This window comes from Ranitomeya variabilis, chromosome 1 (genome assembly GCF_051348905.1).
Source record: "Ranitomeya variabilis isolate aRanVar5 chromosome 1, aRanVar5.hap1, whole genome shotgun sequence".
Lineage (NCBI taxonomy): Eukaryota > Metazoa > Chordata > Amphibia > Anura > Dendrobatidae > Ranitomeya > Ranitomeya variabilis.
The window spans coordinates 905,188,787-905,202,984 of record NC_135232.1 but is presented as its reverse complement, the minus strand read 5'-3'; the positions used below and the strand labels follow the sequence as shown (position 1 = coordinate 905,202,984).

Genomic DNA, 14,198 nt, shown 5'->3' with positions numbered 1-14,198 from the left:
AAGTAACCCTGCTAATCAATGGGGGTCGCAGTGGTGAAAGCCACACAGGCTTAACTATTAATATGCATCTAAGTTGGAATGTCTTACATAAGCAAGCAATGCTGTAAGATAACCATACTAAAGGTGGCAGAATTGTGAATAGAGCTCTGGAGTGTAATGTTTACTATAAGAACAGTTGAAGACAAGTTTTACATGTGAGGATACGTTTTCCAAACCATGCACAATTCTTTTCACTATTTTATATGTAGTTGGTAATATGGTTTTCAAAACTACAAAGTTATTGTAAATAAGTAAAGTCATAAATATATGCTAAAAATCTAAACAAATGCTTTCATATTTAGTATTAATTTATTGGACTTTTTAACGCTATGCAAGACATTAAGATCAAAACAGGAAATACAGCCAGAATTAACCTAGGAGTTTTATCCCTCATCACTGGTAACAGACTAAATTGTTTCCATTAGATTTTAGTCTTTACAGTATAACCAGCTGATTTATTAAAACGCTTCAGATATATAGCTATCTAGTTTAACTTGTCACCCACAATAAATATATATTATGTGAGAGTACAGGTTAATGCACCTAAAATCTTGCTTTCCTTCCCAATGTCCCATTTCACAGACATTATATTTATGATTGGGTAAAATAAGATATATCAATGATGGCTAATGTATTGTTGAGATCATCGGCAGATCCAAAAAATAGACATTGGTGGTCTGATTTATGCAGCACTGTATGATGTGCAGTCCAGCAAAATATCCCAGTGCCAGGCATTTTTGCAGTTTTAAAATTATGACCCATACTCAGAGTTTGACCACTATTTTGGCATCTTTTGAATTTTCCCATTATCTGTGTGGGTTTCAATTTATATGCAAAATTAAAGCAGTTGCCTAGGAGGACTAGCACGAATGCAGACATTGCATATTTCTGCTTGTGCCTTTTTTTTGTTTTGCTCTTTTTTATATGTCACATCCCCTTAGTATTCTCTTACTTTTGTATGTTTTTCTCCGAACACATATGTAATAGCTTGTCCATTGCAAAACATTGAATCTTACTATTTCTGTTGTTTATATGGATATTTTTGTGAATAAAACATGATTTTTTGGAAGATTAATCCTGCAGTATATACCTTTTAATGGCTAACTGAAAAGATGGTAATAATTAGCAAGGTTTTGAGACTACTCAGATCTCTTCATCAGTCATCGATAGTATGCTTTCAAGACTACTCAGGTCTCTTCGTCTGGCATGGATACTATGCTTTGGAGACTACTCAGGTCTCTTCATCAGGTGTAGATACTATGCTTTGGAGACTACTCAGGTCTCTTCATCAAGCATAGATACTATGCTTTCAAGACTACTCAGGTCTCTTCATCTGGCATGGATACTATGCTTTGGAGACTACTCAGGTCTCTTCATCAGGTGTAGATACTATGCTTTGGAGACTACTCGCGTCTCTTCATCTGGCATAGATACTATGCTTACAAGACTACTCAGGTCTCTTCGTCCAACATGGATACTATGCTTTGGAGACTACTCAGGTCTCTTCATCTGGCATAGATACTATGCTTACAAGACTACTCAGGTCTTTTCATCTGGCATAGATACTATGCTTACAAGACTACTCAGGTCTCTTCAGCAGGCATAGATACTATGCCTGCTAAAGAGACCTGAGCAGTCTGAAAAGTTTGCTATTTGTCACATCTTTTCAGTTAGACATTAAAACAGTATCAACCACTGAGGACTCTCAAATTTTAATCTTTTTCTATCTACTGGCCAACATGGTGCAATGATATATTTCTCCTGTGCAGTAAATACCAACATTTATCATTAGAGCTGGGTTATTTTTCACACTTTCAGATATACAAGAGTGTGACCATCCACACGTTTAATACAAAGTGAGTGTTACTCAACATATTTTCAGGCATTTGAGTTTTTCATTGCTAAAATGAGTGACAAACACTTAAAAACTTTTTGTTTTGTGAAAAAAAAAAAACTAGTAGAAACCATATTACTCTTTAACATTTGGAAACAGAAGTAGGTGCTGCCATGCTTGTAGCAAAATAGCAGTCAATTCTTAAAGAGTTTTCCAGTGCTAAGATATTGATGATCTGAGTTTAGGATATCATCAATATCAGATCATCAATATCAGAATGATGGGAGTTGGACACCAAGCACCTCATTGATGATCTATAACAAGCTATGGCAGGGAGAGGGGCAGCACAGCTCTGTACACTGTTCAGTGGCCAATGCCCAGTAATACACAGGTAGCTATAACACTGGCATGGATAAAGAGATGCAAACAAATCAATAAATATCTCATCATACTCAATGCTTTAAAATGTCGATTTGCGAGCAAGCACTTACAGTTCTGTAATTATATTATCACTCCAAAATATAACTTGGCAAAGCAAAAGGTAATACTCATCTACATGTACCTAAAATAAAAATGATTCTACTCTAGCTTTTACATTAATAAATTGTAGCTAATACAGATGAGCAAATCGATTCACAGGTCCCTGATCCATTGGCCACATTAGTAGTTTGCGGCCACCAGACAGGTACTCTGCAATCTAATTCCTATCTGCGGGCATCTCCAGCTCGTTTTTAATTAGCCAGCCTGCTATGATATCATCATTACATTGTGGCAGAATGATGGCTCAGTGGTTAGCACTTCTGTCTTGCAGCACTGTGGTCCTGTGTGCAAATCCCACCAAGGACAACATCTGCAAGGAGTTTGTATGTTCTCTGTCATGATCTCAATGGCAAGAGATCATAGCATAAGCATATATAGGAACTAGCTCTTGGAAGATGGGAACTGAGCTGACCATGAACTAAACCTAACACACAACTAGCAGTGGCCGGGTAGCATGCCTACGTTGATTCTAGATGCCCAGCACCAGCCGGAGGACTAAATAATGCTAGCAGAGGAAAATATTAGTCCTAGCTCACCTCTAGAGAAATACCCCAAAAGGAGACAGAGGCCCCCCACATGTATTGGCGGTGAATTAAGATGAAATAACAAACGTAGGATGAAAATAGGTTTAGCAAATTTGAGGTCCACTTACTACATAGCAGAAGACAGAAAGGACACTTTCATGGTCAGCTGAAAACCCTAATCAAAAACACCATCCAGAAATTACTTTAAAACTCTGTCATTAACTCATAACACCAGAGTGGCAATTCCTGTTCACAAGAGCTTTCCAGACACAGTAACGAAACTACAGCTGTGAACTGGAACCAAAATGCAAAAACAAACATGGACAAAAGTCCAACTTATCTAGTAGTTGTCTAGGAGCAGGAACAAGCACAGAGAGGCTTCTGATAACATTGTTGACCGGCAAGCAACTAACAGAGCAGCAAGGTTATATAGCGACTCCCACATCTGATGGGAACAGGTGAACAGAGAAGATGAAGACACCAGTTCAATTCCACCAGTAGCCACCGGGGGAGCCCAGAATCCAAATTCACAACAGTACCCCCCCCTCAAGGAGGGGGCACCGAACCCTCACCAGAACCACCAGGGCGATCAGGATGGGCCCTATGAAAGGCACGAACCAGATCAGAGGCATGAACATCAGATGCATTCACCCAAGAATTATCCTCCTGGCCGTATCCCTTCCACTTGACCAGATACTGGAGTCTCCGTCTGGAAACACGAGAGTCTAAGATTTTCTCCACAACGTACTCCAACTCACCCTCAACCAACACCGGAGCAGGAGGCTCAACGGAAGGCACAACCGGTACCTCATACCTGCGCAACAATGACCGATGAAAAACGTTATGAATAGAAAAGGATGCAGGGAGGTCCAAACGGAAGGAAACAGGGTTAAGAATCTCCAATATCTTATACGGGCCAATGAACCGAGGCTTAAACTTAGGAGAAGAGACCCTCATAGGGACAAAACGAGAAGACAACCACACCAAATCCCCAACACAAAGCCGAGGACCAACACGACGGTGGCGGTTGGCAAAAAGCTGAGTCTTCTCCTGGGACAACCTCAAATTGTCCACCACCTGCCCCCAGATCTGATGCAATCTCTCCACCACAGCATCCACTCCAGGACAATCCGAAGATTCCACCTGACCAGAGGAAAATCGAGGATGAAACCCCGAATTACAGAAAAACGGGGACACCAAAGTGGCAGAGCTGGCCCGATTATTGAGAGCGAACTCCGCCAATGGCAAAAAAGCAACCCAATCATCCTGGTCAGCAGACACAAAACACCTCAGATATGTCTCCAGGGTCTGATTAATCCGCTCGGTCTGGCCATTCGTCTGAGGATGGAAAGCGGACGAAAAAGATAAATCTATGCCCATCCTAGCACAGAATGCCCGCCAAAATCTAGACACGAATTGGGTCCCTCTGTCAGAAACGATATTCTCAGGAATACCATGCAAACGAACAACATTTTGAAAAAACAGAGGAACCAACTCGGAAGAAGAAGGCAACTTGGGCAGAGGAACCAAATGGACCATCTTAGAGAAACGGTCACACACCACCCAGATGACAGACATCTTCTGAGAAACAGGCAGATCTGAAATAAAATCCATCGAGATGTGCGTCCAAGGCCTCTTCGGGATAGGCAAGGGTAACAACAATCCACTAGCCCGAGAACAACAAGGCTTGGCCCGAGCACAAACGTCACAAGACTGCACAAAGCCTCGCACATCTCGTGACAGGGAAGGCCACCAGAAGGACCTTGCCACCAAATCCCTGGTACCAAAAATGCCAGGATGACCTGCCAACGCAGAAGAATGAACCTCAGAGATGACTCTACTGGTCCAATCATCAGGAACAAACAGTTTATCAGGTGGGCAACGATCAGGTCTATCCGCCTGAAACTCCTGCAAGGCCCGCCGCAGGTCTGGAGAAACGGCTGACAATACCACTCCATCCTTAAGGATACCTGTGGGCCCAGAGTTACCAGGTGAGTCAGGCTCAAAACTCCTAGAAAGGGCATCCGCCTTAACATTCTTAGAACCCGGTAGGTATGACACCACAAAATTAAACCGAGAGAAAAATAATGACCAGCGCGCCTGTCTAGGATTCAGGCGCCTGGCGGTCTCAAGATAAATCAAATTTTTGTGGTCAGTCAATACCACCACCTGATGTCTGGCCCCCTCAAGCCAATGGCGCCACTCCTCAAAAGCCCACTTCATGGCCAAAAGCTCCCGATTCCCAACATCATAATTCCGCTCAGCGGGCGAAAATTTACGGGAAAAGAAGGCACAAGGCCTCATCACGGAGCAGTCAGAACTTTTCTGCGACAACACTGCCCCAGCTCCGATCTCAGAAGCGTCGACCTCAACCTGAAAAGGTAGAGCAACATCAGGCTGACGCAACACAGGGGCAGAGGAAAAACGGCGCTTAAGCTCCCGAAAGGCCTCCACAGCATCAGGGGACCAATCAGCAACATCAGCACCCTTCTTAGTCAAATCGGTCAATGGTTTAGCAATATCCGAAAAACCAGCAATAAATCGACGATAAAAGTTAGCAAAGCCCAAAAATTTCTGAAGACTCTTAAGAGAAGAGGGCTGCGTCCAATCACAAATAGCTTGAACCTTGACAGGATCCATTTCAATGGAAGAGGGGGAAAAAATATATCCCAAAAAAGAAATCCTCTGTACCCCAAAAACACACTTAGAACCCTTCACACACAAAGAATTAGACCGCAAAACCTGAAAAACCCTCCTGACTTGCTGGACATGAGAGTCCCAGTCATCCGAAAAAATCAGAATATCATCCAGATACACAATCATAAATTTATCCAAATAATCGCGAAAAATATCATGCATAAAGGACTGGAAAACTGACGGAGCATTAGAAAGACCAAAAGGCATCACTAAATACTCAAAGTGGCCCTCGGGCGTATTAAATGCGGTTTTCCACTCATCCCCCTGCCTGATTCGCACCAAATTATACGCCCCACGAAGGTCAATCTTAGAGAACCACTTGGCCCCCTTTATGCGAGCAAACAAATCAGTCAGCAACGGCAATGGGTATTGATATTTAACAGTGATTTTATTCAAAAGCCGATAATCAATACATGGTCTCAAAGAGCCGTCTTTTTTTGACACAAAGAAAAAACCGGCTCCTAAGGGAGATGACGATGGACGAATATGTCCCTTTTCCAAGGACTCCTTTATATATTCTCGCATAGCAGCATGTTCAGGCACAGACAGATTAAATAAACGACCCTTTGGGTATTTACTACCCGGAATTAAATCTATGGCACAATCGCACTCTCGGTGCGGAGGTAACGAACCAAGCTTGGATTCTTCAAAGACGTCACGATAGTCAGACAGGAACTCAGGAATTTCAGAGGGAATAGATGATGAAATGGAAACCACAGGTACATCCCCATGAGCCCCCTTACATCCCCAGCTCAACACAGACATAGCTCTCCAGTCGAGGACTGGGTTGTGAGATTGCAGCCAAGGCAATCCTAGCACCAAATCATCATGTAGATTATACAGCACCAAAAAGCGAATAATCTCCTGGTGACCCGGATTAATACGCATAGTTACTTGTGTCCAGTATTGTGGTTTATTATTAGCCAATGGGGTGGAGTCAATCCCCTTCAGAGGAATAGGAGTCTCCAAAGGCTCTAAATCATACCCACAGCGATTGGCAAAGGACCAATCCATAAGACTCAAAACGGCGCCAGAGTCGACATAGGCGTCCGTGGTAATAGATGACAAAGAGCAAATCAGGGTCACAGATAAAATAAACTTAGACGGTAAGGTGCAAATGGAAACAGATTTACCAAGTTTTTTAGTGCGCTTAGAGCATGCTGATATAACATGAGTAGAATCACCACAATAGAAACACAACCCATTTTTCCGTCTAAAATTCTGCCGCTCGCTTCGGGACAGAATTCTATCACACTGCATACTCTCTGGCGATTTCTCAGTGGACACCGCCAGATGGTGCACTGGTTTGCGCTCCCGCAAACGCCTATCGATCTGAATAGCCATTGTCATGGACTCATTCAGACCCGCAGGCACAGGGAACCCCACCATAACATCCTTAATGGCATCAGAGAGACCCTCTCTGAAAGTCGCCGCCAGGGCGCACTCATTCCACTGAGTAAGCACAGACCATTTACGGAATCTTTGGCAGTAAATTTCCGCTTCATCTTGCCCCTGAGATAGGGACATCAAAGTTTTTTCTGCCTGAAGCTCCAAATGAGGTTCGTCATAAAGCAACCCCAAGGCCAGAAAAAACGCATCCACATTGAGCAACGCAGGATCCCCTGGTGTCAATGAAAAAGCCCAGTCTTGAGGGTCGCCCCGGAGCAAGGAAATCACAATCCTGACCTGCTGTGCAGGGTCTCCGGCAGAGTGAGATTTCAGGGACAAAAATAATTTGCAATTATTTCGAAAATTCTGAAACCCAGATCTATTCCCCGAGAAAAATTCCGGCAAAGGAATTCTCGGCTCAGATACAGGTGCATGACAAACAAAATCTTGCAAATTTTGTACCTTCGTGGCGAGATTATTCAAACCTGCAGTTACACTCTGAAGATCCATTACAAACAGGTGGACACAAAGCCATTCAAAGGAGAGGAAAAAAAAAAAAAAAAATATCAGCAGACTACTTATTTCTCTCCTTTCTCAGCCAAGGATTTTAACCCTTTAGTGGGCCGGTCAAACTGTCATGATCTCAATGGCAAGAGATCATAGCATAAGCATATATAGGAACTAGCTCTTGGAAGATGGGAACTGAGCTGACCATGAACTAAACCTAACACACAACTAGCAGTGGCCGGGTAGCATGCCTACGTTGATTCTAGATGCCCAGCACCAGCCGGAGGACTAAATAATGCTAGCAGAGGAAAATATTAGTCCTAGCTCACCTCTAGAGAAATACCCCAAAAGGAGACAGAGGCCCCCCACATGTATTGGCGGTGAATTAAGATGAAATAACAAACGTAGGATGAAAATAGGTTTAGCAAATTTGAGGTCCACTTACTACATAGCAGAAGACAGAAAGGACACTTTCATGGTCAGCTGAAAACCCTAATCAAAAACACCATCCAGAAATTACTTTAAAACTCTGTCATTAACTCATAACACCAGAGTGGCAATTCCTGTTCACAAGAGCTTTCCAGACACAGTAACGAAACTACAGCTGTGAACTGGAACCAAAATGCAAAAACAAACATGGACAAAAGTCCAACTTATCTAGTAGTTGTCTAGGAGCAGGAACAAGCACAGAGAGGCTTCTGATAACATTGTTGACCGGCAAGCAACTAACAGAGCAGCAAGGTTATATAGCGACTCCCACATCTGATGGGAACAGGTGAACAGAGAAGATGAAGACACCAGTTCAATTCCACCAGTAGCCACCGGGGGAGCCCAGAATCCAAATTCACAACAGTTCTCCCCGTGTTTGAGTGGATTTCCTCGGGTTCTGTGATTTCTCCCAACACTTTAAAGACATACTGATAGGGAATCTAGATTGTGCCCCCTAATGGGGACAGGGATGATAATATCTCTAAAGTGCTGCAGATTATAAAGGCGCTGTATATGCAGCGCCCCAGAGTCCTGGTCGTTGCAGTACTGTGGATCCTCCACTATGGGGAGCCATGGTGCGTTCGATGGCACTGAAGGAGTTCCTCCGAACAGGTATCACAGACACCAATATGTTTCACAGCAGGGCCTCCGGGGGGAGCTAAGGGTTCTATTCATTAGGCCACTCCCCACCATAGTGGGTAAACTGGGGGTCAGGCAGGAAGTTAGAAGAGAAGGCTGACTGGATTGAACGAAGCAACACCTTGTGGCAGAGGGTGTTGTGGAGGAAGAGACAGTAGGGTCTCTGCCAGGGGTGGGATCCTGGCAGAGGCTTGGCATTGGAAAGAACGTAACGGGACCGTGCCTGCTCAGAATAGCGGCGGTGCCCTAAGAAAGGACTAGAAGCGAGATAGATTGTGCTGAGTGAGAAACGAGATCAAGCAATAGGAGAATTCCAGTAGGGGTCGTGCTGTAAGACCGGAGCAACACCCTACTGAGGCGCATTACCGGTGGCCGGAACGCCGAGGGAGTATTATAACATTCAGCTTCAAGCAATACTCTAAACAGCGGCAGGACAGTCAGTTTAAGGCGGGCTGTCTAACACATATCACCTATGAAGTCTTGGGAGGCAATTGCGGGAGAGGGGCGTCTCTAGGGTCCCGGAAGAACTCCAGGCCTATCCGACAAACGGGTGCCGTTCCAACTGTAACATCAGGAAGGGACGGAAGATTAGAAGAACATCATTTAATCGAGTTGTGAGGGAATTTAAGAAACAGACACAACTGTTGTGGGGTACTTTCCGTAAGCACAGCAGGGAAGGACTACAACACATAGCGCTAAGAAGGAAGGCACCGATTTCCACCTGTGAAGTGAACTCTGGAGGTGCCATTGGACCGGCCGGACTTGCGCAGCCTGGTGAACCGTATTCTGGACTGAGGACTCAGAGATCTCCAGTAAAGAGGTAAAGAGACTGCAACCTGGTGTCCTCGTTATTTACCGCGACCTGCACCCCACAACTGAACCGTTACAACACCACTTATTGCACCGGACGTCCCCCACTGACAGACAGGGCCACGGACCGGGTCTAGCCACCGTGACAACCCCAGGACTGAGACCTAGAGGCCCGGCTCCGGGTACCCCTCGGCCCTGCGGCGGTGCGGGGGCGCTCCATATACATTAAATAAGCATAATAAATAATCATTATTATGTCAGGCAGGTTAATATGATAGAAGGTAAACGGATTGCATCTGGCCTCCACAAAATACTGACATGGTCGCTGGACCAAGCTACTAGGAAATGATTCGATCATCTCTAATAGTTGATCATGTAAAATACTTTTAAGGGATGGGATAAATCAGCCTTAGTAATTGATGTCTATACGTAACACTACTGCAGAGTCTGAAATTAAACTTTTTTTTACAATCTGCCACAAAGGGGAACTTTGCATATACTTTCTTTTCTGTATTATTACTTGTTTCTTTGTGTGTTCCTGTCTGAACGCTTACAGTTTAAGGACCTATGAGCTCATTCCTCTTGTCCTCTGATATATGTCATGACTTGGAATATCTTTCATTTTTTTGTTTTCAATAAAAAGAGATTTACAGAATAATAATAATAAAAAAAACAAGTTTACTTAAAAACTACAAGAGCTCACAAGCTATAAAACAGTTCTTCATAGGGTCACATGGCCGTAGGTTGTCTCAGAGAATGGAGTCAATTATGCAGATGACACTATGATCAAACTCTGATCGGAGTGTGATCAGAGTTTAATCAGAGTGTGACCCCATTCTGCCGGATGAGAAGAGAGAGAGCAAAATTCTCCATCTTCTCCATTGTGTCATCCAAGAACAGTCCAATGTTTCCCACGCACTCATTGACTTGCATGGCTGAGTGCGATCTGAAAATTTAATGAAACTTGGACATGCTGCAATTTTTTCCCCAGACAGGCTCTGTCCCATGAAAAAATTGGATATATGCACGGCCCCATTGCTTAACATTGGTCCAAATGCTATCCGATGTCTTGTCATAACAGACTTGGACTGATGATTACTGATAAGCATGAGCCCAGAGTGTAACCCATTTCCTAGATGGAGTCTCCTACAGAATGAAACGCAATCACCTATGAGCAGGTACAGCTCTGTATAGTTATCAGCTGTTCCATGCTTGCTAAGCTGCTGCCCACACCAGCAGGGCACCTCTGTAGCAGCCAGCACTCAATAAAGGACTGGGTATTATGGACACTGCCAGTTGAAGACCCGCTACATGATTTTATTGCAATTTTGCTTTATTTAATTGAGTTACATACTTGACAGTAAAATGGACTTTTTCATTGACATCTAATATTGTTAAATTGCCCCAAGAAAGGACATTGCTAAATACTAGGACCGATCATATTAAACCAGACTGCAATCAAAGCCCATTGTGGCTCTATGATTGGCCAACTTCACCTTTTGAGCGAGTAATTTTCGTTTTTCTGTGTGGAAGCAATTATTTTACTCTGCACTGGTTACCAATAGTTTAGTTGTCACGCACCTTAACAAATTTACAAAAGGGGAGAAATATAAGAAGGCAGTATATACACAGAAAAAGGCTGTAAATTACATGTTATAGATTGTCACGTAAATGCACAGGTTACATATCAATAACTAAAGCACTAAAAAAAGAATCCTTATGCTTCACTTTATGCGACATCAAACATACGATATTTTGCAAAATGTTGCAGATGTAGCAGGGCTGAGATTATTATCGACAGAATTTGAGTTTTTTCACCTGAATGCAATAGACTGTAATGTCACAAAATGTTGTCGTCGCTTTATCGTAGGACCGAAGCAAACAGCTTGATGAGTTATCATTTTACGGAAAATGAACAATTCATCGCTGCAGTGTTACACAATTACGTGTCTGTACCTCAGCTGAAGAGGTTAAATCTTCCTAATTTGCCCGTACACCTGGAAATGCACCATACAATATTACCTTATGCGTGTTGTCTCCTCGCAGGCCTCTGGTGACATTAGAATAACATTAACCTATGTCTGCTGGCATGAAAACCACGAGCGGAAGCCGCATAATGCCAACCTAAAGCCACCACGCTCCGCACAGATGCCACGAGGCAATATAGTCATGGAACAGTGATATATTCATGCTGACAAAAACGGTATTGAGCTATAAATTGGGGAAAGGGCAAATTAACGAAGACGGATTTGCAAATTATTAATGATTTTTTTCGGGGGGGAACAGTTTGTTAGGAAATAAAAGCTACGCTCAGTGAAACTCTCCCCAAACAGAATGCATTTTATTCCTCTGCAGTTTGTCCGTCAGGTTTTTCTCTGACAACATAATCCCAAACTAATCCCCAGCATTCAGCTTTCCTTGTTGGCTCTCATGCAGGCTGCTTAGACAAATCCTGCTACCTGTCAGCCCTCCTGAATGTGCCAAACAGGCAGCCAGGTTAACCCCAAGGGAAGCCAGGAGACCTTCTGACTTAACCCCTGCTTCCCTCCCTAAATAATCCACTGTAAATACACGTTCTAACTAGGGATGGTCCACTTCAAATTTGTTTCATAGACAGCTCTTAAGAAGTGAGGATCTGGGGATCATTGCGGCTACTGTGCTGATATTTCACAGCCCAGCTTCAAACAGAAGTAAGCAATGGATGGATAGGACTTATTGATAGGACTAAATCTCTTGATGCTCTTTGTCACCTTGATGAGCCCTTTTTCTGCTTCCCAAATCAGATAAACCAATACAGTCCCAGGTCAATCAGTGTGTCAGATGGAGCTAATCCAATGCGTTTCTGTGTTTACATGCAACAAACACCAAGTGGCATCCGGTAAATGCAGAGAAAAAAAATAATAGTAATACAACGATAAGAAAACATAAAACAAAGCGCGAAAACAAATCTCTTTCCAAAATACTTACTCACTTTTCCTAAGCCGCGTCCTCATTGGAATTCAAGTCACATCTTACTATGGGTTGGTAAAGCATCCAGAAATCCACAGCAGAAAATAACTTGCAAAAGCACGGTATAGCAAAGAACACTTGAAAGCTCTGCTAAGCTACCCACAAGAGAAATGCAATAAAACATCACTCATCTGCTCTGATGTGTTCAAGGCATATTGTCCAGGTTTAATATCCAAAAAAAAGAGGACCCAGAAGTTAATGTAACAGCAGTGAATCCTTGGTTTTGCCACTGGCAATGTCCATTGTGTCTTGAGATAAGAACATTTATTTTTCCTCAATTAAATGTCAGACATTCTCTTTAAGGGAAGCATTGGTGCCCTCCCCCCTTCCCCACTCACTTTCTGCCCCCCTCCTAGGTTTCACACATTCAGACATGTATCACATCCTAAGTCTATCACTATCCAGAGCCCCTTATCAGTTCTGCATCTCTGATCACAGTCATCTACGGAGTTTTCGTTGTTTCCAATTAGATGGAAATAATTGGATTTAGCGGTTAGTTTTCCCTTGTTTTGTGCTATTACTTTCCAGATGCAATAAAATATGCAGCATACTTATATTTTGGCAATGCGGCATTACCTTCCTAGTACAGATTCTGAAATTCCCCTATATTGTCCATATCCAAATCAAAAGAAAGCTATGTAGTATGGAAATGAATGGTTTATCTATTGCCTTCATTATGCTAATAATCGCGATCATTATGATCTGACAATGATGTAGATATGTTTTGTCAGCTAGAAATGATGAAGATTTCTTATTATGACTGTTCACAAACAGTCATGTCATTATTGGGGACCAGGAAGCATTTTACGAACAGGTAAGCATAGATTGGACAGATTTGCTTTCAGTCCATCTGACTCCTCCATACACTGTTTCACCGAGAGTAAAAGAATTTGCAATCTGAAGTTGGACATGCTGGGTGACTGGATGTTATCTGACTGGGGTGGTGGGAGGACGAGAATTGGGATGCTGCCATGCCTACTAGACTGTTGGCCGGACCACCTAATATAGGTGGATTCAGACAATGTTAGGGTGTATGGGTGTCTTAAAGGGGATGTCCAGGCTATAGGTCTGCAGTCACTATATGTGACTGCAGATTTGTGAATCTTCACATCGCACGCACTGCACACTGTTCAGACTCTCCAATGACAGCGCCATTAGCGGCAGGATCTTGACTGCAAGTGTGTGCTTCACATACATATGGTCACATACCAGCTAGATATACGTGGCCTTGCTCAATGCAAGTGTATTAAGCAAGATCAAACATGTCTAGTCAGAATGAAGTATGAAAATCACATACTTACTGTCATATGACCACCTGCTGCCGGCACCAGAGAATCCTCACAGTGTGCAGTGTGTGCACTGTGAGGATTCACAAGTTTGCGGTCATATAGAGTGATTGCAGATTTGTACAGCAAGGCTGGACAACCCCTTTAAGAAAAGTGTCAGACATTTTATGCAGCTGATTACTGCACCTCATCTATGAATATGGCATGTCCATTTAGCAAATCTAAAGGCCTTCATACACATCAGACTAAAGTCAGTAGAAATTGCTGATCGGATGGATCAACCAACCATCTAATGTGTACGGCGGTCTCCCGACTCCCTCCTAATATCATTATGGTTGAGTAGTTTGATTTTATATGCCGTCCTGCTTTATTCTCTTGGTTGGTTATAAACTACAGTCAGCGCTGTGTGGCAGCATATTTTTCCGCTCTCCCCAT

The 14,198-nt window shown here is 43.2% G+C and overlaps 1 long non-coding RNA gene across 1 annotated transcript in view; it reads right to left on the bottom strand.

The window, feature by feature from the left end:
• The window catches only part of LOC143776281 (uncharacterized), a 40,253-nt gene extending 27,540 nt beyond the window's left edge, over positions 1-12,713 (bottom strand). The window contains exon 1 of the long non-coding RNA XR_013215801.1: positions 12,440-12,713. This is a non-coding gene — a long non-coding RNA (uncharacterized LOC143776281). The remainder of the gene's footprint in view (positions 1-12,439) is intronic.
• Positions 12,714-14,198: the final 1,485 nt, after the last annotated feature.